At 46.6% G+C, this 25,000-nt stretch overlaps 13 pseudogenes; all 13 read right to left on the reverse strand.

Annotated features, from left to right (window-relative positions):
- Nucleotides 1-476: 476 nt before the first annotated feature.
- On the reverse strand, nucleotides 477-699 carry LOC120996690 (annotated as a pseudogene).
- A 1,326-nt stretch (nucleotides 700-2,025) lies between these two features.
- LOC120996724 lies at nucleotides 2,026-2,235 on the reverse strand (annotated as a pseudogene).
- Nucleotides 2,236-3,572: 1,337 nt separating this feature from the next.
- LOC120996688 lies at nucleotides 3,573-3,795 on the reverse strand (annotated as a pseudogene).
- A 6,792-nt stretch (nucleotides 3,796-10,587) lies between these two features.
- LOC120996689 lies at nucleotides 10,588-10,810 on the reverse strand (annotated as a pseudogene).
- A 1,336-nt stretch (nucleotides 10,811-12,146) lies between these two features.
- Nucleotides 12,147-12,369, reverse strand: LOC120996691 (annotated as a pseudogene).
- Nucleotides 12,370-13,694: 1,325 nt separating this feature from the next.
- Nucleotides 13,695-13,917, reverse strand: LOC120996692 (annotated as a pseudogene).
- Nucleotides 13,918-15,243: 1,326 nt separating this feature from the next.
- Nucleotides 15,244-15,453, reverse strand: LOC120996725 (annotated as a pseudogene).
- A 1,337-nt stretch (nucleotides 15,454-16,790) lies between these two features.
- Nucleotides 16,791-17,013, reverse strand: LOC120996693 (annotated as a pseudogene).
- A 1,327-nt stretch (nucleotides 17,014-18,340) lies between these two features.
- LOC120996726 lies at nucleotides 18,341-18,550 on the reverse strand (annotated as a pseudogene).
- A 1,338-nt stretch (nucleotides 18,551-19,888) lies between these two features.
- LOC120996694 lies at nucleotides 19,889-20,111 on the reverse strand (annotated as a pseudogene).
- A 1,326-nt stretch (nucleotides 20,112-21,437) lies between these two features.
- Nucleotides 21,438-21,647, reverse strand: LOC120996727 (annotated as a pseudogene).
- A 1,339-nt stretch (nucleotides 21,648-22,986) lies between these two features.
- Nucleotides 22,987-23,196, reverse strand: LOC120996728 (annotated as a pseudogene).
- Nucleotides 23,197-24,543: 1,347 nt separating this feature from the next.
- Nucleotides 24,544-24,766, reverse strand: LOC120996695 (annotated as a pseudogene).
- Between the last annotated feature and the right edge of the window lie 234 nt (nucleotides 24,767-25,000).

The following is a 25,000-nucleotide window of genomic DNA, read 5'->3' on the forward strand; positions in this document are numbered from 1 at the left end:
ACCCCCACCCGCCAATTTTGCAGACGCCTTTTCTTCGCACGCAATTCCTGGTGCCATAGCACGCCAAGCAGAAAAACGTATAGGAGTGAATGGAGAAGTAGTAGTGAGAAAAAAAAAGGAAGTATGCATTGTTGATTGTGATGTCACGGCCCCATTGTTGAGTGTTCCATCAGGGCCCTTGTGATGTCATCCAATGACCTGACCTTACTTGACCTCTTTGACCTCTTGACCTGACAAGGCTCTTGTGACACGTGCAGTGTTCCGTCCATTGTCCAGACAAGGCAGGTGCTGATACATAGGAAGTGCTGGACTACTTGTTAACCTCCAAGTAATCCAGTTCAAAGGATCCACAAGAGGGAGACACAGGCAAACTTTACTCATTTATTATTACAGCACTGGAAAAGCTAAATGGTTACATCCAGCCAACTTGCTACAAAAGTACTAAATGGTCAATTCACAGGAACAACTCAGCATCCCAAGTGTGCACAACTGTCCCAAAGCAAAAGCAAGGTGCGTGGAGGTCCAAACACTTCATTCAGGTGATAAGCCAATTAACTAACCCATCAGTCTTTTTCCAACTCCCTGTTGAAAAAATCCATTTAATATATGGTCCCCAGATAGGGGACGTATCAGATATTAAACTGATAAGAACAGATTTATTTATTTTTCTTTATTTGATAGAAAACTCAGAAAACACCTCCCATGTTAAGTGATAAAGTGACAAATGTCCAACAAGAGTGAATGTGGTAAGAAGGAGCTGAGAGATTCCAAGTCCAGCTGTCGTTCCTCCGCACGGCCCGCCTGATAAAAGCGCACGGGGCTGCTGGGTGAGCAGGAGACCAAATCTCTTGTTGATGGAGAAGCGATATCGGGAATACTTGTCATCGGGAGAGAAGCGGGCAGGATGGGCTGAAGAGGTCAGCTGTCCACTGGGAGCCACTTTCTTCATGGTGTACACCCGATCTCCCTGCTCATCCAGGTAATACTGCAGGAACATGTCTGCCGCATACAGTATAAGAACAGAATTTTGAATTTATATTGATCGAAGTTTTCTTTGCACAGGTCCCCCGAAATCTGCAAAACTGGGGTCCCATGGCAAAATGTGCAAATCTGAGAATATCAGTAAATAAAGCCCCCTGCACCGAGGTGCAGTGGCTAGGGGTGATCGCCTCTGGTTGCCCAGGCGCTAGTCCACCAAGCAAGGGATTCAGTCCCAGCTCACAACTGAGGCCTTCACCCAAGCACTAGGCAAGAGATCCAGCCCCAGTTCCCACTGAGACCGTCTACCAAGCCACGGCTTCCCAGGCGCCAAGACAAGGTCTATCCGACCCATTAAGAACAGATACTACACTTGATCTTAGTCAAAAGGGGCCTCGACAACGGGGCCGCTTATCGCCATTGCAAAGCACTTCTCAAGGCAACAGCCTACGGGCCCCAGCCCCAGACACAGTCCGGGAGGCTTCCTTCTCCTCTCTCACAAACCAGGGAAAACGTGCGTCCTACGCTCAGAAGTCACCAGCATTATGCTCCTCTTTGTGTTCACCATCTGCATAGCTCCGCCACTTTTGCACACGCCTTTTCTTCGCACGCAATTCCTGGTGCCATAGCACGCCAAGCAGAAAAACGTATAGGAGTGAATGGAGAAGTAGTAGTGAGAAAAAAAAAGGAAGTATGCATTGTTGATTGTGATGTCACGGCCCCATTGTTGAGTGTTCCATCAGGGCCCTTGTGATGTCATCCAATGACCTGACCTTACTTGACCTCTTTGACCTCTTGACCTGACAAGGCTCTTGTGACACGTGCAGTGTTCCGTCCATTGTCCAGACAAGGCAGGTGCTGATACATAGGAAGTGCTGGACTACTTGTTAACCTCCAAGTAATCCAGTTCAAAGGATCCACAAGAGGGAGACACAGGCAAACTTTACTCATTTATTATTACAGCACTGGAAAAGCTAAATGGTTACATCCAGCCAACTTGCTACAAAAGTACTAAATGGTCAATTCACAGGAACAACTCAGCATCCCAAGTGTGCACAACTGTCCCAAAGCAAAAGCAAGGTGCGTGGAGGTCCAAACACTTCATTCAGGTGATAAGCCAATTAACTAACCCATCAGTCTTTTTCCAACTCCCTGTTGAAAAAATCCATTTAATATATGGTCCCCAGATAGGGGACGTATCAGATATTAAACTGATAAGAACAGATTTATTTATTTTTCTTTATTTGATGGAAAACTCAGAAAACACCTCCCATGTTAAGTGATAAAGTGACAAATGTCCAACAAGAGTGAATGTGGTAAGAAGGAGCTGAGAGATTCCAAGTCCAGCTGTCGTTCCTCCGCACGGCCCGCCTGATAAAAGCGTCCGGGGCTGCTGGGTGAGCAGGAGACCAAATCTCTTGTTGATGGAGAAGCGATGTCGGGAATACTTGTCATCGGGAGAGAAGCGGGCTGGATGGGCTGAAGAGGTCAGCTGTCCACTGGGAGCCACTTTCTTCATGGTGTACACCCGATCTCCCTGCTCATCCAGGTAATACTGCAGGAACATGTCTGCCGCATACAGTATAAGAACAGAATTTTGAATTTATATTGATCGAAGTTTTCTTTGCACAGGTCCCCCGAAATCTGCAAAACTGGGGTCCCATGGCAAAATGTGCAAATCTGAGAATATCAGTAAATAAAGCCCCCTGCACCGAGGTGCAGTGGCTAGGGGTGATCGCCTCTGGTTGCCCAGGCGCTAGTCCACCAAGCAAGGGATTCAGTCCCAGCTCACAACTGAGGCCTTCACCCAAGCACTAGGCAAGAGATCCAGCCCCAGTTCCCACTGAGACCGTCTACCAAGCCACGGCTTCCCAGGCGCCAAGACAAGGTCTATCCGACCCATTAAGAACAGATACTACACTTGATCTTAGTCAAAAGGGGCCTCGACAACGGGGCCGCTTATCGCCATTGCAAAGCACTTCTCAAGGCAACAGCCTACGGGCCCCAGCCCCAGACACAGTCTGGGAGGCTTCCTTCTCCTCTCTCACAAACCAGGGAAAACGTGCGTCCTACGCTCAGAAGTCACCAGCATTATGCGCCTCTTTGTGTTCGCCATCTGCATAGCTCCGCCACTTTTGCACACGCCTTTTCTTCGCACGCAATTCCTGGTGCCATAGCACGCCAAGCAGAAAAACGTATAGGAGTGAATGGAGAAGTAGTAGTGAGAAAAAAAAAGGAAGTATGCATTGTTGATTGTGATGTCACGGCCCCATTGTTGAGTGTTCCATCAGGGCCCTTGTGATGTCATCCAATGACCTGACCTTACTTGACCTCTTTGACCTCTTGACCTGACAAGGCTCTTGTGACACGTGCAGTGTTCCGTCCATTGTCCAGACAAGGCAGGTGCTGATACATAGGAAGTGCTGGACTACTTGTTAACCTCCAAGTAATCCAGTTCAAAGGATCCACAAGAGGGAGACACAGGCAAACTTTACTCATTTATTATTACAGCACTGGAAAAGCTAAATGGTTACATCCAGCCAACTTGCTACAAAAGTACTAAATGGTCAATTCACAGGAACAACTCAGCATCCCAAGTGTGCACAACTGTCCCAAAGCAAAAGCAAGGTGCGTGGAGGTCCAAACACTTCATTCAGGTGATAAGCCAATTAACTAACCCATCAGTCTTTTTCCAACTCCCTGTTGAAAAAATCCATTTAATATATGGTCCCCAGATAGGGGACGTATCAGATATTAAACTGATAAGAACAGATTTATTTATTTTTCTTTATTTGATAGAAAACTCAGAAAACACCTCCAATGTTAAGTGATAAAGTGACAAATGTCCAACAAGAGTGAATGTGGTAAGAAGGAGCTGAGAGATTCCAAGTCCAGCTGTCGTTCCTCCGCACGGCCCGCCTCATAAAAGCGTCCGGGGCTGCTGGGTGAGCAGGAGACCAAATCTCTTGTTGATGGAGAAGCGATATCGGGAATACTTGTCATCGGGAGAGAAGCGGGCTGGATGGGCTGAAGAGGTCAGCTGTCCACTGGGAGCCACTTTCTTCATGGTGTACACCCGATCTCCCTGCTCATCCAGGTAATACTGCAGGAACATGTCTGCCGCGTACAGTATAAGAACAGAATTTTGAATTTATATTGATCGAAGTTTTCTTTGCACAGGTCCCCCGAAATCTGCAAAACGGGGGTCCCATGGCAAAATGTGCAAATCTGAGAATATCAGTAAATAAAGCCCCCTGCACCGAGGTGCAGTGGCTAGGGGTGATCGCCTCTGGTTGCCAAGGCGCCAGTCCACCAAGCAAGGGATTCAGTCCCAGCTCACAACTGAGGCCTTCACCCAAGCACTAGGCAAGAGATCCAGCCCCAGTTCCCACTGAGACCGTCTACCAAGCCACGGCTTCCCAGGCGCCAAGACAAGGTCTATCCGACCCATTAAGAACAGATTTTTTTTTTTGAGTTGACTACCCCAAAGGGGTATATTTTATTTAAAACAATTTATACATACAAAATAACTTATTGTCTCATAAAAACATTATTTTCCAAATATAAATAGCATGTATAAAATCATATAATAGACCCCCATTCCCTTAAAAACCATTTATTGCACATAAAAGGGGCGTTTTTCTTATCTAATAAATAATACTTATACATTTCATCAAAAGTTATTTTTAAAATATTTTCTACAGAGATAACTTCGTGCTTAAAACATAAAATGTTCCTGGCCGCCCAAAGAGCTGCTTTAACACAATTGGTGATCTTCCATGCCATCGTCTTCTTGGTCCTTGAAGGGCACTCCAGACACCCATAAAACACACCGTCCGTAGTTAAAACCTTTAGTCCTGTTATCTTCTTCATTAAGGGGAGCATTTTAGTCCATATTATTTGTGCAAAGTAGCAGTGCCATAAAACATGAAAGACGTCCTCCTCCTCTCTGCATGCTCCCCTGGGGCATTCGGCGGTGCTTGATAATCCTCTTCGGTGCTGGAATGCCCGGCATGGAAGACACTCATGTGCGCAGCTCCAGGCCAGGTCCTTCTGAGAATTAAAAAGATAATTAATATTCACCTCCTTCCACACTTGCTTGCATTTTGTTTCATTAAAATTCCTTATAGGGGCCATCAACTTTTCATCACTCAACTCTTTTAAAATTACCTTATTATTTTTTAAAATATCCACCCTTCTCTGGCTTAGTTTAAAACAAATCGTTATCTTTTCTAAAATCTGATAAGAATGTGACAGGTTAAAAGAATATGGAGAGTTTAAAACAGTTTCAAACCACCCATTCTTCCTCATAAAATAACCTGTAAAATAACGAATAAAATAAGACCAATAATTATTTTTAAAAAGGGTGTTAAGACAAAAACTAAAATACTTTATTAAAAGAAACGCTTTAATATCCGGGAAATCCTTTCCACCTTTGAACTTGGGAAGCATTACCGTATTTCTCTGTAATTTATCCATTTTGGAACCCCAAAAGAAATAAAAACAAGCTTTATTGATTTTTTTTAAAATACGGTCCGATGGAGGGAACACCATGCTTAAATATAATAAAATAGGTAAAACTATCATCTTGATAATTAAAACCTTTCCCTCCATCGTCAGCTTCCTCAAGTTCCACATACACAATTTCTTGTTTACCTTTTCTGTCACCGTGTCCCAGTTCCTGAGGCCATCATTTGACTCACTGAAAGAGATCCCTAAAATCTTTACAGACTCGGACTCAGGAATGCCAATGTCGTTTAAAACCATATCGCCAACATTTAAAACGCTACTCTTGTTAAAATTTACTTTAAAACCGGAGGTACAACAAAAGTGTTCTACCTGCTTTGAAGCTTTTTGGACTGATGGGGTGTCCCTACAAATTATCGCGACGTCATCCATGTACCCCACTACTTTGGCCTCCAGTCCCCCCCCGCCTGGCAGGGGGACTCCACGTATTTGTTTATTTCTCCTCAGCATGATTAAAAGAGGCTCAATGGCGCATATAAAAAGTAGTGGGGACAAGGGACACCCCTGCTTCACTCCCGATTTTAAAATGACATCCTGAGTCTTAAAACCATTTATTAAAATTTTACTAGAACAATGGTCATAAAATGCTTTTAAAGACTGTAAAAACCCCTCCGGTATACCCATTTTCTTTAAAACTTTAAAAAGATAAAAATGAGACACACGGTCAAAGGCCTTCTCAAAGTCTAAAGATAAAATAGCCAGTTTCACTTTCCTTTCATTCGCATCATTAATAATATCTTTTAAAAGGTTCAGATTGTCCTAAATACATCTCCCGGGTACCCCACAAACTTGGTTCTGGTGGATGATTTTACTTATTACCTGCTTCATCCTGTTTGCGCATATTTTTGCCATTATCTTATAATCGCAACATAAAAGGGTGATGGGTCTCCAATTTTTAATGTCCGTCTTGTCGCCTTTCTTGTACAACAGAGACACATCACCCTTTTTCCAGGATCCCGGGAGAGTCTTGGACCTAAAAACCTCCTTAAAAAGATAAAACAAGTCTTCTCTTAAAATGCCGTAAAAGGTAACATAAAACTCAATGGGTATACCGTCAGGGCCAGGAACTTTCTCCTTCTTAAAACTCTTGATAGTTTCTAAAACTTCCTTCTCTGTGATGTCCTGTAATAAAAATTGTTGTGATTCACAGTCTAAAATACTTTCGATCCCTTTCAGTGAGTCTTTTAAAAATAATTTATCTATTTTCTTTTCACTAAATAAATTAGAATAAAAATCATGGGCTTTTTTTAAAATTCCCTCTATATTTTTTTCTCCCCCAAGCTCCTCGATCTGGGTACGTTTATCTTGTACTTTTTTAAAAAAGTACCTGGAGCAGGTCTCGTTCTCTTCTAGGTGTTTGATCTTAGAACGGAAGATTATTTCTTTTCCCTTCTGCTCCAGGTACTGAGCTATTTCTTTTTTACTGTCTGAAATCTCTTTATCCATGTTCATACCCAGATCTCGGAGCTTATACTGCGTCTGCAGACGGGTATTTAACATTTCATAGCGCTCTCTTTTTTTCTTGGGCCTTGCATTTCCCTTTATTTATAAAAAAAGTTTTGATTTTAATCTTCATCATTTCCCACCACTTAACAATAGGTATATTGGGATCTCTTACCCGTCTGCAGCGCTTATAAAATGTAATAAAATCCGATAAAATCACTGGATCTTTTAAAAGGGAGACATTTAGTTTCCATGTTCTTTTCTTTTTGTACTTGCCGCCATACTGCACCTTAAAAGACAATAACTTATGGTCGGAAAATATATTAGGTAAAAGCTTACAATAAAATGGCAGTATCTGATAAGAGCAGAGGATAAAATCGATTCTTGATTTACAATTTCTATTACTCCAGGTGGCGCCGGCCTCTTCTGGTAGTGTATTATTGCATCTTTTAAAAACGTCAGTAAGTTTAAAATCTAAAATAATATTTTTTAGCAGAGAGGAGGAGGCGTCATAATTTCTACTTACTGCGTTTGAGAACCGGCGCTCACCTCTTAAAATACAATTAAAATCGCCTGCTAAAATCAGAGGTTCAGAGTCATTAATAAAATAAGGTAAAATCTCTAGCATTTCCATTCTTTTCTTTTTCTCTGTAAAACCATAAAAATTTAAAAACTGCCACCTAACACCATCAATAAAAGCCTTCACTAATAAAATTCTCCCCGGTAAAATTTCACATACATGGTCTATTAAAACATTCCCTTTGAATAAAATGGCCACACCCCCCGAACTATTTTCGTTTGACCCGGACCAAATTGATGGCCCGGGTTTCCAGTCTTCTTTGTATTTTTTATAGTTTCGTCTATGGGGGATGCAGCATTCCTGTAAAAAGAACACTGAAGCGGCAAGAACAGATAAATAATTAAAAATCGCGATTCTCCTTGTTTTCGAGTGCACGCTTCTAGTGTTCAGGGATATTCCTTCTAAAATGGCCATGATAAAAAATTAAAAGGGGAGCTTTTTCCTTCTTACCTGGGCACAACTTTAGACAGCATCGGCATCACCGGAGGAGTCACTTGCGCTCTCACCGCCCGCAGCCCCAGATGTCACCGACAACATCGTACTCGCAGGAGAGGAGCTACCGTCACTCAGCTGGTCCCCCTCTTGCATCATCCCGCCAGCCCAGACTAATCCAATCTGCCTTTCCTTAGGTATCGGGGTCACGGCGCCGGGCCCCTCCCACTCCGGGGCAGGGGACCCCTCCAGAATTGTCTCTGGGACTGTATTCTCTGGCGTGTTTCTCTCACCGTCTGGCAGGGGAAGAGAAATCTGTGGGGCCCCCTCGGTGCAAACCTCAGGTCCCCCAACAGCACTCCTCCCCGAGCCTTCTTCCACCACTTTACCATCATCTTTCCGTTTTTTTGACGCCGCGACCCCACCTGGATCCTCTGGCGGGCTCCCAGGCTGCCCAGGGACCGAGTGCGGGCCAGGCGGATCAGCATCATCCGGGTGGCCCATAATCCCCGTTTCCGGGGCGGGGTCACTCGTCCGCCGATCACTGGACTTCCGCTTCTGTTTTTGCCGCCTCTCCCTGGGTTCACCTGGTTGCGGGGGACCACTTGTTACCTCCATATGTTCAGGCTCCTCTCCATGCTTTTGTGGCTCCTCATGCTCTTCTCTCTGGGGCTGCGGTTCCGTCTGCTCCTCCGGTTGCCTCTGCTGCCCTGGTTGTGCCCTTGGACCTGTTTTCTGGGGACAGTTGCGAGCAAAGTGGCCAAAGTTAGAACAATAAAAACATTTTCTTCCAGCCGTACAACTATTGCTTTCGTGTGTTGTGCTTCCGCATCTTTTACAAGTACCTGGGCAATTCATATTATCATGGCCGTACAATTTACAGATTCTGCAGTATGGCGGCATTCTATCAAAGAACATGTCACCTATCATGTCTCCCAGTTTAAAACGGGCAGGGGGTAGCATGAAGCCTCCAGGATATGCTGGGTCACGGTGACAGATTACTTTAAATACCCACTTGGAGGTCCAAATCCCAGCCGCATTAAAAACCTTTCTCACTGCAATAATCTTCTTAAAATAGGGAAATAAAAAGTTAGAAATATCATTAATATCCGCAAAGGGGCAATACATTTTTATAATTATATTTTTGACTTCGTCCGTTTCATGTTCGTATAATTTTAAGCCTTCTAGACGACTATCATTCAAATTAGATGGAATTTTAGCAATAAAATCTTTAAAAACACCCTCTTTCTCAAAGGTTACATCGTACACTCTTCTCTTAGGATAGTCCTGTATGGCTAAGATTTCGTGTTTCTGAATGCCAAACACGCCACACAGGACTTTGTCAACTAAATACAACAAATTATACTGCTCTTTTTTCCTTTCTGTAACATAAAAACGGACTGTATTTTTAATTCTTGCATATTCTGGGATTTGGTGGTCATCTCCTTCCTCTTTACTGCCTCTGGTTCCTCCTCCACTGGGTCCTTCTCCTCCTTGGGTTCTTCCGTCAATAGAGTTTTTCTTTTGGGGTTCCTCTTTCTTCTCCTTTGCAACTGCTGCATAACTTCTGGTTCCCGGCAAATTTCCTCCTCCGACTCCTCCTCCTCCTCCGGTTCCTCCTCCTCCGGTTCCTCCTCCTCCGATTCCTCCTCCTCCGGTTCCTCCTTCCTCCATCGGGTCCCCTCCTCCTCCTCCGGGGTCATCTGCCATGGTGTTCTCTGGCGTTCTTTGTTTTTTCCCTCTGCTGAGCAAAAAAACAAGTGCTCCCCTGCAAGTCCTGGGACTTACAGAGGTTCGGGGGATCGCAACTCGACGTCCCCGGGACTAAGCCTCTCTCCCAATAGCAGCAGGGGGGTGAAGTCCAGGCAATGAACCTGAACGATCCCCCCAGGCCGAGAGAGAGGGTACCCGGGTCCTACCTTCTGACGCAGAAACAAGTGCAGCACCGAAGATACTACACTTGATCTTAGCCAAAAGGGGCCTCGACAACGGGGCCGCTTATCGCCATTGCAAAGCACTTCTCAAGGCAACAGCCTACGGGCCCCAGCCCCAGTCCGGGAGGCTTCCTTCGACTCTCTCACAAACCAGGGAAAACGTGCGTCCTACGCTCAGAAGTCACCAGCATTATGCTCCTCTTTGTGTTCACCATCTGCATAGCTCCGCCACTTTTGCACACGCCTTTTCTTCGCACGCAATTCCTTGTGCCATAGCACGCCAAGCAGAAAAACGTATAGGAGTGAATGGAGAAGTAGTAGTGAGAAAAAAAAAGGAAGTATGCATTGTTGATTGTGATGTCACGGCCCCATTGTTGAGTGTTCCATCAGGGCCCTTGTGATGTCATCCAATGACCTGACCTTACTTGACCTCTTTGACCTCTTGACCTGACAAGGCTCTTGTGACACGTGCAGTGTTCCGTCCATTGTCCAGACAAGGCAGGTGCTGATACATAGGAAGTGCTGGACTACTTGTTAACCTCCAAGTAATCCAGTTCAAAGGATCCACAAGAGGGAGACACAGGCAAACTTTACTCATTTATTATTACAGCACTGGAAAAGCTAAATGGTTACATCCAGCCAACTTGCTACAAAAGTACTAAATGGTCAATTCACAGGAACAACTCAGCATCCCAAGTGTGCACAACTGTCCCAAAGCAAAAGCAAGGTGCGTGGAGGTCCAAACACTTCATTCAGGTGATAAGCCAATTAACTAACCCATCAGTCTTTTTCCAACTCCCTGTTGAAAAAATCCATTTAATATATGGTCCCCAGATAGGGGACGTATCAGATATTAAACTGATAAGAACAGATTTATTTATTTTTCTTTATTTGATAGAAAACTCAGAAAACACCTCCAATGTTAAGTGATAAAGTGACAAATGTCCAACAAGAGTGAATGTGGTAAGAAGGAGCTGAGAGATTCCAAGTCCAGCTGTCGTTCCTCCGCACGGCCCGCCTGATAAAAGCGTCCGGGGCTGCTGGGTGAGCAGGAGACCAAATCTCTTGTTGATGGAGAAGCGATGTCGGGAATACTTGTCATCGGGAGAGAAGCGGGCTGGATGGGCTGAAGAGGTCAGCTGTCCACTGGGAGCCACTTTCTTCATGGTGTACACCCGATCTCCCTGCTCATGCAGGTAACACTGCAGGAACATGTCTGCCACGTACAGTATAAGTAGAGATTTTTGAATTTATATTGGATCGAATTTTTCTTTGCACAGGTCCCCCGAAATCTGCAAAACAAGGGTCCCGTGCCAAAATGCGCAAATCTGAAATATCAGTAAATGAAGCCCCCTACACCAAGGTGCAGTGGCTAGGGATGATTGCCTCTGGTTGCCCAGGCGCCAGTCTACCAAGCAAGGGATTCAGTCCCAGCTCACAACTGAGGCCTTCACCCAAGCACTAGGCAAGAGATCCAGCCCCAGTTCCCACTGAGACCGTCTACCAAGCCCCGGCTTCCCAAGCACCTCTCCAAGCCAAGACAAGGTCTATCCGTCCCGTTAAGAACAGACACTACACTTGATCTTAGCCAAAAGGGGCCTCGACAACGGGGCCGCTTATCGCCATTGCAAAGCACTTCTCAAGGCAACAGCCTACGGGCCCCAGCCCCAGACACAGTCCGGGAGGCTTCCTTCTCCTCTCTCACAAACCAGGGAAAACGTGCGTCCTACGCTCAGAAGTCACCAGCATTATGCTCCTCTTTGTGTTCACCATCTGCATAGCTCCGCCACTTTTGCAGACGCCTTTTCTTCGCACGCAATTCCTGGTGCCATAGCACGCCAAGCAGAAAAACGTATAGGAGTGAATGGAGAAGTAGTAGTGAGAAAAAAAAAAGGAAGTATGCATTGTTGATTGTGATGTCACGGCCCCATTGTTGAGTGTTCCATCAGGGCCCTTGTGATGTCATCCAATGACCTGACCTTACTTGACCTCTTTGACCTCTTGACCTGACAAGGCTCTTGTGACACGTGCAGTGTTCCGTCCATTGTCCAGACAAGGCAGGTGCTGATACATAGGAAGTGCTGGACTACTTGTTAACCTCCAAGTAATCCAGTTCAAAGGATCCACAAGAGGGAGACACAGGCAAACTTTACTCATTTATTATTACAGCACTGGAAAAGCTAAATGGTTACATCCAGCCAACTTGCTACAAAAGTACTAAATGGTCAATTCACAGGAACAACTCAGCATCCCAAGTGTGCACAACTGTCCCAAAGCAAAAGCAAGGTGCGTGGAGGTCCAAACACTTCATTCAGGTGATAAGCCAATTAACTAACCCATCAGTCTTTTTCCAACTCCCTGTTGAAAAAATCCATTTAATATATGGTCCCCAGATAGGGGACGTATCAGATATTAAACTGATAAGAACAGATTTATTTATTTTTCTTTATTTGATAGAAAACTCAGAAAACACCTCCCATGTTAAGTGATAAAGTGACAAATGTCCAACAAGAGTGAATGTGGTAAGAAGGAGCTGAGAGATTCCAAGTCCAGCTGTCGTTCCTCCGCACGGCCCGCCTGATAAAAGCGTCCGGGGCTGCTGGGTGAGCAGGAGACCAAATCTCTTGTTGATGGAGAAGCGATGTCGGGAATACTTGTCATTGGGAGAGAAGCGGGCTGGATGGGCTGAAGAGGTCAGCTGTCCACTGGGAGCCACTTTCTTCATGGTGTACACCCGATCTCCCTGCTCATCCAGGTAATACTGCAGGAACATGTCTGCCGCGTACAGTATAAGAAGAGATTTTTGAATTTATATTGATGGAAGTTTTCTTTGCACAGGTCCCCCGAAATCTGCAAAACGGGGGTCCCATGGCAAAATGTGCAAATCTGAGAATATCAGTAAATAAAGCCCCCTGCACCGAAGTGCAGTGGCTAGGGGTGATCGCCTCTGGTTGCCCAGGCGCCAGTCCACCAAGCAAGGGATTCAGTCCCAGCTCACAACTGAGGCCTTCACCCAAGCACTAGGCAAGAGATCCAGCCCCAGTTCCCACTGAGACCGTCTACCAAGCCACGGCTTCCCAGGCGCCAAGACAAGGTCTATCCGACCCATTAAGAACAGATACTACACTTGATCTTAGTCAAAAGGGGCCTCGACAACGGGGCCGCTTATCGCCATTGCAAAGCACTTCTCAAGGCAACAGCCTACGGGCCCCAGCCCCAGACACAGTCCGGGAGGCTTCCTTCTCCTCTCTCACAAACCAGGGAAAACGTGCGTCCTACGCTCAGAAGTCACCAGCATTATGCTCCTCTTTGTGTTCACCATCTGCATAGCTCCGCCACTTTTGCACACGCCTTTTCTTCGCACGCAATTCCTGGTGCCATAGCACGCCAAGCAGAAAAACGTATAGGAGTGAATGGAGAAGTAGTAGTGAGAAAAAAAAAGGAAGTATGCATTGTTGATTGTGATGTCACGGCCCCATTGTTGAGTGTTCCATCAGGGCCCTTGTGATGTCATCCAATGACCTGACCTTACTTGACCTCTTTGACCTCTTGACCTGACAAGGCTCTTGTGACACGTGCAGTGTTCCGTCCATTGTCCAGACAAGGCAGGTGCTGATACATAGGAAGTGCTGGACTACTTGTTAACCTCCAAGTAATCCAGTTCAAAGGATCCACAAGAGGGAGACACAGGCAAACTTTACTCATTTATTATTACAGCACTGGAAAAGCTAAATGGTTACATCCAGCCAACTTGCTACAAAAGTACTAAATGGTCAATTCACAGGAACAACTCAGCATCCCAAGTGTGCACAACTGTCCCAAAGCAAAAGCAAGGTGCGTGGAGGTCCAAACACTTCATTCAGGTGATAAGCCAATTAACTAACCCATCAGTCTTTTTCCAACTCCCTGTTGAAAAAATCCATTTAATATATGGTCCCCAGATAGGGGACGTATCAGATATTAAACTGATAAGAACAGATTTATTTATTTTTCTTTATTTGATAGAAAACTCAGAAAACACCTCCCATGTTAAGTGATAAAGTGACAAATGTCCAACAAGAGTGAATGTGGTAAGAAGGAGCTGAGAGATTCCAAGTCCAGCTGTCGTTCCTCCGCACGGCCCGCCTGATAAAAGCGTCCGGGGCTGCTGGGTGAGCAGGAGACCAAATCTCTTGTTGATGGAGAAGCGATGTCGGGAATACTTGTCATCGGGAGAGAAGCGGGCTGGATGGGCTGAAGAGGTCAGCTGTCCACTGGGAGCCACTTTCTTCATGGTGTACACCCGATCTCCCTGCTCATGCAGGTAACACTGCAGGAACATGTCTGCCACGTACAGTATAAGTAGAGATTTTTGAATTTATATTGGATCGAATTTTTCTTTGCACAGGTCCCCCGAAATCTGCAAAACAAGGGTCCCGTGCCAAAATGCGCAAATCTGAAATATCAGTAAATGAAGCCCCCTACACCAAGGTGCAGTGGCTAGGGATGATTGCCTCTGGTTGCCCAGGCGCCAGTCTACCAAGCAAGGGATTCAGTCCCAGCTCACAACTGAGGCCTTCACCCAAGCACTAGGCAAGAGATCCAGCCCCAGTTCCCACTGAGACCGTCTACCAAGCCACGGCTTCCCAGGCGCCAAGACAAGGTCTATCCGACCCATTAAGAACAGATACTACACTTGATCTTAGTCAAAAGGGGCCTCGACAACGGGGCCGCTTATCGCCATTGCAAAGCACTTCTCAAGGCAACAGCCTACGGGCCCCAGCCCCAGACACAGTCCGGGAGGCTTCCTTCTCCTCTCTCACAAACCAGGGAAAACGTGCGTCCTACGCTCAGAAGTCACCAGCATTATGCTCCTCTTTGTGTTCACCATCTGCATAGCTCCGCCACTTTTGCACACGCCTTTTCTTCGCACGCAATTCCTGGTGCCATAGCACGCCAAGCAGAAAAACGTATAGGAGTGAATGGAGAAGTAGTAGTGAGAAAAAAAAAGGAAGTATGCATTGTTGATTGTGATGTCACGGCCCCATTGTTGAGTGTTCCATCAGGGCCCTTGTGATGTCATCCAATGACCTGACCTTACTTGACCTCTTTGACCTCTTGACCTGACAAGGCTCTTGTGACACGTGCAGTGTTCCGTCCATTGTCCAGACAAGGCAGGTGCTGATACATAGGAAGTGCTGGACTACTTGTTAACCTCCAAGTAATCCAGTTCAAAGGATCCACAAGAGGGAGACACAGGCAAACTTTACTCATTTATTATTACAGCACTGGAAAAGCTAAATGGTTACATCCAGCCAACTTGCTACAAAAGTACTAAATGGTCAATTCACAGGAACAACTCAGCATCCCAAGTGTGCACAACTGTCCCAAAGCAAAAGCAAGGTGCGTGGAGGTCCAAACACTTCATTCAGGTGATAAGCCAATTAACTAACCCATCAGTCTTTTTCCAACTCCCTGTTGAAAAAATCCATTTAATATATGGTCCCCAGATAGGGGACGTATCAGATATTAAACTGATAAGAACAGATTTATTTATTTTTCTTTATTTGATGGAAAACTCAGAAAACACCTCCCATGTTAAGTGATAAAGTGACAAATGTCCAACAAGAGTGAATGTGGTAAGAAGGAGCTGAGAGATTCCAAGTCCAGCTGTCGTTCCTCCGCACGGCCCGCCTGATAAAAGCGTCCGGGGCTGCTGGGTGAGCAGGAGACCAAATCTCTTGTTGATGGAGAAGCGATGTCGGGAATACTTGTCATTGGGAGAGAAGCGGGCTGGATGGGCTGAAGAGGTCAGCTGTCCACTGGGAGCCACTTTCTTCATGGTGTACACCCGATCTCCCTGCTCATCCAGGTAATACTGCAGGAACATGTCTGCCGCGTACAGTATAAGAACAGATTTTTGAATTTATATTGATCGAAGTTTTCTTTGCACAGGTCCCCCGAAATCTGCAAAACGGGGGTCCCATGGCAAAATGTGCAAATCTGAGAATATCAGTAAATAAAGCCCCCTGCACCGAAGTGCAGTGGCTAGGGGTGATCGCCTCTGGTTGCCCAGGCGCCAGTCCACCAAGCAAGGGATTCAGTCCCAGCTCACAACTGAGGCCTTCACCCAAGCACTAGGCAAGAGATCCAGCCCCAGTTCCCACTGAGACCGTCTACCAAGCCACGGCTTCCCAGGCGCCAAGACAAGGTCTATCCGACCCATTAAGAACAGATACTACACTTGATCTTAGTCAAAAGGGGCCTCGACAACGGGGCCGCTTATCGCCATTGCAAAGCACTTCTCAAGGCAACAGCCTACGGGCCCCAGCCCCAGACACAGTCCGGGAGGCTTCCTTCTCCTCTCTCACAAACCAGGGAAAACGTGCGTCCTACGCTCAGAAGTCACCAGCATTATGCTCCTCTTTGTGTTCACCATCTGCATAGCTCCGCCACTTTTGCACACGCCTTTTCTTCGCACGCAATTCCTGGTGCCATAGCACGCCAAGCAGAAAAACGTATAGGAGTGAATGGAGAAGTAGTAGTGAGAAAAAAAAAGGAAGTATGCATTGTTGATTGTGATGTCACGGCCCCATTGTTGAGTGTTCCATCAGGGCCCTTGTGATGTCATCCAATGACCTGACCTTACTTGACCTCTTTGACCTCTTGACCTGACAAGGCTCTTGTGACACGTGCAGTGTTCCGTCCATTGTCCAGACAAGGCAGGTGCTGATACATAGGAAGTGCTGGACTACTTGTTAACCTCCAAGTAATCCAGTTCAAAGGATCCACAAGAGGGAGACACAGGCAAACTTTACTCATTTATTATTACAGCACTGGAAAAGCTAAATGGTTACATCCAGCCAACTTGCTACAAAAGTACTAAATGGTCAATTCACAGGAACAACTCAGCATCCCAAGTGTGCACAACTGTCCCAAAGCAAAAGCAAGGTGCGTGGAGGTCCAAACACTTCATTCAGGTGATAAGCCAATTAACTAACCCATCAGTCTTTTTCCAACTCCCTGTTGAAAAAATCCATTTAATATATGGTCCCCAGATAGGGGACGTATCAGATATTAAACTGATAAGAACAGATTTATTTATTTTTCTTTATTTGATAGAAAACTCAGAAAACACCTCCCATGTTAAGTGATAAAGTGACAAATGTCCAACAAGAGTGAATGTGGTAAGAAGGAGCTGAGAGATTCCAAGTCCAGCTGTCGTTCCTCCGCACGGCCCGCCTGATAAAAGCGTCCGGGGCTGCTGGGTGAGCAGGAGACCAAATCTCTTGTTGATGGAGAAGCGATGTCGGGAATACTTGTCATCGGGAGAGAAGCGGGCTGGATGGGCTGAAGAGGTCAGCTGTCCACTGGGAGCCACTTTCTTCATGGTGTACACCCGATCTCCCTGCTCATCCAGGTAATACTGCAGGAACATGTCTGCCGCGTACAGTATAAGAAGAGATTTTTGAATTTATATTGATCGAAGTTTTCTTTGCACAGGTCCCCCGAAATCTGCAAAACGGGGGTCCCATGGCAAAATGTGCAAATCTGAGAATATCAGTAAATAAAGCCCCCTGCACCGAAGGTGCAGTGGCTAGGGGTGATCGCCTCTGGTTGCCCAGGCGCCAGTCCACCAAGCAAGGGATTCAGTCCCAGCTCACAACTGAGGCCTTCACCCAAGCACTAGGCAAGAGATCCAGCCCCAGTTCCCACTGAGACCGTCTACCAAGCCACGGCTTCCCAGGCGCCAAGACAAGGTCTATCCGACCCATTAAGAACAGATACTACACTTGATCTTAGTCAAAAGGGGCCTCGACAACGGGGCCGCTTATCGCCATTGCAAAGCACTTCTCAAGGCAACAGCCTACGGGCCCCAGCCCCAGACACAGTCCGGGAGGCTTCCTTCTCCTCTCTCACAAACCAGGGAAAACGTGCGTCCTACGCTCAGAAGTCACCAGCATTATGCTCCTCTTTGTGTTCACCATCTGCATAGCTCCGCCACTTTTGCGCACGCCTTTTCTTCGCACGCAATTCCTGGTGCCATAGCACGCCAAGCAGAAAAACGTATAGGAGTGAATGGAGAAGTAGTAGTGAGAAAAAAAAAGGAAGTATGCATTGTTGATTGTGATGTCACGGCCCCATTGTTGAGTGTTCCATCAGGGCCCTTGTGATGTCATCCAATGACCTGACCTTACTTGACCTCTTTGACCTCTTGACCTGACAAGGCTCTTGTGACACGTGCAGTGTTCCGTCCATTGTCCAGACAAGGCAGGTGCTGATACATAGGAAGTGCTGGACTACTTGTTAACCTCCAAGTAATCCAGTTCAAAGGATCCACAAGAGGGAGACACAGGCAAACTTTACTCATTTATTATTACAGCACTGGAAAAGCTAAATGGTTACATCCAGCCAACTTGCTACAAAAGTACTAAATGGTCAATTCACAGGAACAACTCAGCATCCCAAGTGTGCACAACTGTCCCAAAGCAAAAGCAAGGTGCGTGGAGGTCCAAACACTTCATTCAGGTGATAAGCCAATTAACTAACCCATCAGTCTTTTTCCAACTCCCTGTTGAAAAAATCCATTTAATATATGGTCCCCAGATAGGGGACGTATCAGATATTAAACTGATAAGAACAGATTTATTTATTTTTCTTTATTTGATGGAAAACTCAGAAAACACCTCCCATGTTAAGTGATAAAGTGACAAATGTCCAACAAGAGTGAATGTGGTAAGAAGGAGCTGAGAGATTCCAAGTCCAGCTGTCGTTCCTCCGCACGGCCCGCCTGATAAAAGCGTCCGGGGCTGCTGGGTGAGCAGGAGACCAAATCTCTTGTTGATGGAGAAGCGATGTCGGGAATACTTGTCATCGGGAGAGAAGCGGGCTGGATGGGCTGAAGAGGTCAGCTGTCCACTGGGAGCCACTTTCTTCATGGTGTACACCCGATCTCCCTGCTCATCCAGGTAATACTGCAGGAACATGTCTGCCGCGTACAGTATAAGAACAGATTTTTGAATTTATATTGATCGAAGTTTTCTTTGCACAGGTCCCCCGAAATCTGCAAAACAGGGGGTCCCATGGCAAAATGTGCAAATCTGAAATATCAGTAAATAAAGCCCCCTGCACCGAAGGTGCAGTGGCTAGGGGTGATCGCCTCTGGTTGCCCAGGCGCCAGTCCACCAAGCAAGGGATTCAGTCCCAGCTCACAACTGAGGCCTTCACCCAAGCACTAGGCAAGAGATCCAGCCCCAGTTCCCACTGAGACCGTCTACCAAGCCACGGCTTCCCAGGCGCCAAGACAAGGTCTATCCGACCCATTAAGAACAGATACTACACTTGATCTTAGTCAAAAGGGGCCTCGACAACGGGGCCGCTTATCGCCATTGCAAAGCACTTCTCAAGGCAACAGCCTACGGGCCCCAGCCCCAGACACAGTCCGGGAGGCTTCCTTCTCCTCTCTCACAAACCAGGGAAAACGTGCGTCCTACGCTCAGAAGTCACCAGCATTATGCTCCTCTTTGTGTTCACCATCTGCATAGCTCCGCCACTTTTGCAGACGCCTTTTCTTCGCACGCAATTCCTGGTGCCATAGCACGCCAAGCAGAAAAACGTATAGGAGTGAATGGAGAAGTAGTAGTGAGAAAAAAAAAGGAAGTATGCATTGTTGATTGTGATGTCACGGCCCCATTGTTGAGTGTTCCATCAGGGCCCTTGTGATGTCATCCAATGACCTGACCTTACTTGACCTCTTTGACCTCTTGACCTGACAAGGCTCTTGTGACACGTGCAGTGTTCCGTCCATTGTCCAGACAAGGCAGGTGCTGATACATAGGAAGTGCTGGACTACTTGTTAACCTCCAAGTAATCCAGTTCAAAGGATCCACAAGAGGGAGACACAGGCAAACTTTACTCATTTATTATTACAGCACTGGAAAAGCTAAATGGTTACATCCAGCCAACTTGCTACAAAAGTACTAAATGGTCAATTCACAGGAACAACTCAGCATCCCAAGTGTGCACAACTGTCCCAAAGCAAAAGCAAGGTGCGTGGAGGTCCAAACACTTCATTCAGGTGATAAGCCAATTAACTAACCCATCAGTCTTTTTCCAACTCCCTGTTGAAAAAATCCATTTAATATATGGTCCCCAGATAGGGGACGTATCAGATATTAAACTGATAAGAACAGATTTATTTATTTTTCTTTATTTGATAGAAAACTCAGAAAACACCTCCCATGTTAAGTGATAAAGTGACAAATGTCCAACAAGAGTGAATGTGGTAAGAAGGAGCTGAGAGATTCCAAGTCCAGCTGTCGTTCCTCCGCACGGCCCGCCTGATAAAAGCGTCCGGGGCTGCTGGGTGAGCAGGAGACCAAATCTCTTGTTGATGGAGAAGCGATGTCGGGAATACTTGTCATCGGGAGAGAAGCGAGCTGGATGGGCTGAAGAGGTCAGCTGTCCACTGGGAGCCACTTTCTTCATGGTGTACACCCGATCTCCCTGCTCATCCAGGTAATACTGCAGGAACATGTCTGCCGCGTACAGTATAAGAACAGATTTTTGAATTTATATTGATCGAAGTTTTCTTTGCACAGGTCCCCCGAAATCTGCAAAACAGGGGTCCCATGGCAAAATGTGCAAATCTGAGAATATCAGTAAATAAAGCCCCCTGCACCGAAGTGCAGTGGCTAGGGGTGATCGCCTCTGGTTGCCCAGGCGCCAGTCCACCAAGCAAGGGATTCAGTCCCAGCTCACAACTGAGGCCTTCACCCAAGCACTAGGCAAGAGATCCAGCCCCAGTTCCCACTGAGACCGTCTACCAAGCCACGGCTTCCCAGGCGCCAAGACAAGGTCTATCCGACCCATTAAGAACAGATACTACACTTGATCTTAGTCAAAAGGGGCCTCGACAACGGGGCCGCTTATCGCCATTGCAAAGCACTTCTCAAGGCAACAGCCTACGGGCCCCAGCCCCAGACACAGTCCGGGAGGCTTCCTTCTCCTCTCTCACAAACCAGGGAAAACGTGCGTCCTACGCTCAGAAGTCACCAGCATTATGCTCCTCTTTGTGTTCACCATCTGCATAGCTCCGCCACTTTTGCACACGCCTTTTCTTCGCACGCAATTCCTGGTGCCATAGCACGCCAAGCAGAAAAACGTATAGGAGTGAATGGAGAAGTAGTAGTGAGAAAAAAAAAGGAAGTATGCATTGTTGATTGTGATGTCACGGCCCCATTGTTGAGTGTTCCATCAGGGCCCTTGTGATGTCATCCAATGACCTGACCTTACTTGACCTCTTTGACCTCTTGACCTGACAAGGCTCTTGTGACACGTGCAGTGTTCCGTCCATTGTCCAGACAAGGCAGGTGCTGATACATAGGAAGTGCTGGACTACTTGTTAACCTCCAAGTAATCCAGTTCAAAGGATCCACAAGAGGGAGACACAGGCAAACTTTACTCATTTATTATTACAGCACTGGAAAAGCTAAATGGTTACATCCAGCCAACTTGCTACAAAAGTACTAAATGGTCAATTCACAGGAACAACTCAGCATCCCAAGTGTGCACAACTGTCCCAAAGCAAAAGCAAGGTGCGTGGAGGTCCAAACACTTCATTCAGGTGATAAGCCAATTAACTAACCCATCAGTCTTTTTCCAACTCCCTGTTGAAAAAATCCATTTAATATATGGTCCCCAGATAGGGGACGTATCAGATATTAAACTGATAAGAACAGATTTATTTATTTTTCTTTATTTGATGGAAAACTCAGAAAACACCTCCCATGTTAAGTGATAAAGTGACAAATGTCCAACAAGAGTGAATGTGGTAAGAAGGAGCTGAGAGATTCCAAGTCCAGCTGTCGTTCCTCCGCACGGCCCGCCTGATAAAAGCGTCCGGGGCTGCTGGGTGAGCAGGAGACCAAATCTCTTGTTGATGGAGAAGCGATGTCGGGAATACTTGTCATTGGGAGAGAAGCGGGCTGGATGGGCTGAAGAGGTCAGCTGTCCACTGGGAGCCACTTTCTTCATGGTGTACACCCGATCTCCCTGCTCATCCAGGTAATACTGCAGGAACATGTCTGCCGCGTACAGTATAAGAAGAGATTTTTGAATTTATATTGATCGAAGTTTTCTTTGCACAGGTCCCCCGAAATCTGCAAAACGGGGGGTCCCATGGCAAAATGTGCAAATCTGAAATATCAGTAAATAAAGCCCCCTGCACCGAAGGTGCAGTGGCTAGGGGTGATCGCCTCTGGTTGCCCAGGCGCCAGTCCACCAAGCAAGGGATTCAGTCCCAGCTCACAACTGAGGCCTTCACCCAAGCACTAGGCAAGAGATCCAGCCCCAGTTCCCACTGAGACCGTCTACCAAGCCACGGCTTCCCAGGCGCCAAGACAAGGTCTATCCGACCCATTAAGAACAGATACTACACTTGATCTTAGTCAAAAGGGGCCTCGACAACGGGGCCGCTTATCGCCATTGCAAAGCACTTCTCAAGGCAACAGCCTACGGGCCCCAGCCCCAGACACAGTCCGGGAGGCTTCCTTCTCCTCTCTCACAAACCAGGGAAAACGTGCGTCCTACGCTCAGAAGTCACCAGCATTATGCTCCTCTTTGTGTTCACCATCTGCATAGCTCCGCCACTTTTGCACACGCCTTTTCTTCGCACGCAATTCCTGGTGCCATAGCACGCCAAGCAGAAAAACGTATAGGAGTGAATGGAGAAGTAGTAGTGAGAAAAAAAAAGGAAGTATGCATTGTTGATTGTGATGTCACGGCCCCATTGTTGAGTGTTCCATCAGGGCCCTTGTGATGTCATCCAATGACCTGACCTTACTTGACCTCTTTGACCTCTTGACCTGACAAGGCTCTTGTGACACGTGCAGTGTTCCGTCCATTGTCCAGACAAGGCAGGTGCTGATACATAGGAAGTGCTGGACTACTTGTTAACCTCCAAGTAATCCAGTTCAAAGGATCCACAAGAGGGAGACACAGGCAAACTTTACTCATTTATTATTACAGCACTGGAAAAGCTAAATGGTTACATCCAGCCAACTTGCTACAAAAGTACTAAATGGTCAATTCACAGGAACAACTCAGCATCCCAAGTGTGCACAACTGTCCCAAAGCAAAAGCAAGGTGCGTGGAGGTCCAAACACTTCATTCAGGTGATAAGCCAATTAACTAACCCATCAGTCTTTTTCCAACTCCCTGTTGAAAAAATCCATTTAATATATGGTCCCCAGATAGGGGACGTATCAGATATTAAACTGATAAGAACAGATTTATTTATTTTTCTTTATTTGATGGAAAACTCAGAAAACACCTCCCATGTTAAGTGATAAAGTGACAAATGTCCAACAAGAGTGAATGTGGTAAGAAGGAGCTGAGAGATTCCAAGTCCAGCTGTCGTTCCTCCGCACGGCCCGCCTGATAAAAGCGTCCGGGGCTGCTGGGTGAGCAGGAGACCAAATCTCTTGTTGATGGAGAAGCGATGTCGGGAATACTTGTCATCGGGAGAGAAGCGGGCTGGATGGGCTGAAGAGGTCAGCTGTCCACTGGGAGCCACTTTCTTCATGGTGTACACCCGATCTCCCTGCTCATCCAGGTAATACTGCAGGAACATGTCTGCCGCGTACAGTATAAGAACAGATTTTTGAATTTATATTGATCGAAGTTTTCTTTGCACAGGTCCCCCGAAATCTGCAAAACGGGGGTCCCATGGCAAAATGTGCAAATCTGAGAATATCAGTAAATAAAGCCCCCTGCACCGAGGTGCAGTGGCTAGGGGTGATCGCCTCTGGTTGCCCAGGCGCTAGTCCACCAAGCAAGGGATTCAGTCCCAGCTCACAACTGAGGCCTTCACCCAAGCACTAGGCAAGAGATCCAGCCCCAGTTCCCACTGAGACCGTCTACCAAGCCACGGCTTCCCAGGCGCCAAGACAAGGTCTATCCGACCCATTAAGAACAGATACTACACTTGATCTTAGTCAAAAGGGGCCTCGACAACGGGGCCGCTTATCGCCATTGCAAAGCACTTCTCAAGGCAACAGCCTACGGGCCCCAGCCCCAGACACAGTCCGGGAGGCTTCCTTCTCCTCTCTCACAAACCAGGGAAAACGTGCGTCCTACGCTCAGAAGTCACCAGCATTATGCTCCTCTTTGTGTTCGCCATCTGCATAGCTCCACCCCCACCCGCCACTTTTGCACACGCCTTTTCTTCGCACGCAATTCCTGGTGCCATAGCACGCCAAGCAGAAAAACGTATAGGAGTGAATGGAGAAGTAGTAGTGAGAAAAAAAAAGGAAGTATGCATTGTTGATTGTGATGTCACGGCCCCATTGTTGAGTGTTCCATCAGGGCCCTTGTGATGTCATCCAATGACCTGACCTTACTTGACCTCTTTGACCTCTTGACCTGACAAGGCTCTTGTGACACGTGCAGTGTTCCGTCCATTGTCCAGACAAGGCAGGTGCTGATACATAGGAAGTGCTGGACTACTTGTTAACCTCCAAGTAATCCAGTTCAAAGGATCCACAAGAGGGAGACACAGGCAAACTTTACTCATTTATTATTACAGCACTGGAAAAGCTAAATGGTTACATCCAGCCAACTTGCTACAAAAGTACTAAATGGTCAATTCACAGGAACAACTCAGCATCCCAAGTGTGCACAACTGTCCCAAAGCAAAAGCAAGGTGCGTGGAGGTCCAAACACTTCATTCAGGTGATAAGCCAATTAACTAACCCATCAGTCTTTTTCCAACTCCCTGTTGAAAAAATCCATTTAATATATGGTCCCCAGATAGGGGACGTATCAGATATTAAACTGATAAGAACAGATTTATTTATTTTTCTTTATTTGATAGAAAACTCAGAAAACACCTCCCATGTTAAGTGATAAAGTGACAAATGTCCAACAAGAGTGAATGTGGTAAGAAGGAGCTGAGAGATTCCAAGTCCAGCTGTCGTTCCTCCGCACGGCCCGCCTGATAAAAGCGTCCGGGGCTGCTGGGTGAGCAGGAGACCAAATCTCTTGTTGATGGAGAAACGATGTCGGGAATACTTGTCATCGGGAGAGAAGCGGGCTGGATGGGCTGAAGAGGTCAGCTGTCCACTGG

Source organism: Bufo bufo, chromosome 3 (assembly GCF_905171765.1).
Source record: "Bufo bufo chromosome 3, aBufBuf1.1, whole genome shotgun sequence".
Classification (NCBI taxonomy): domain Eukaryota; kingdom Metazoa; phylum Chordata; class Amphibia; order Anura; family Bufonidae; genus Bufo; species Bufo bufo.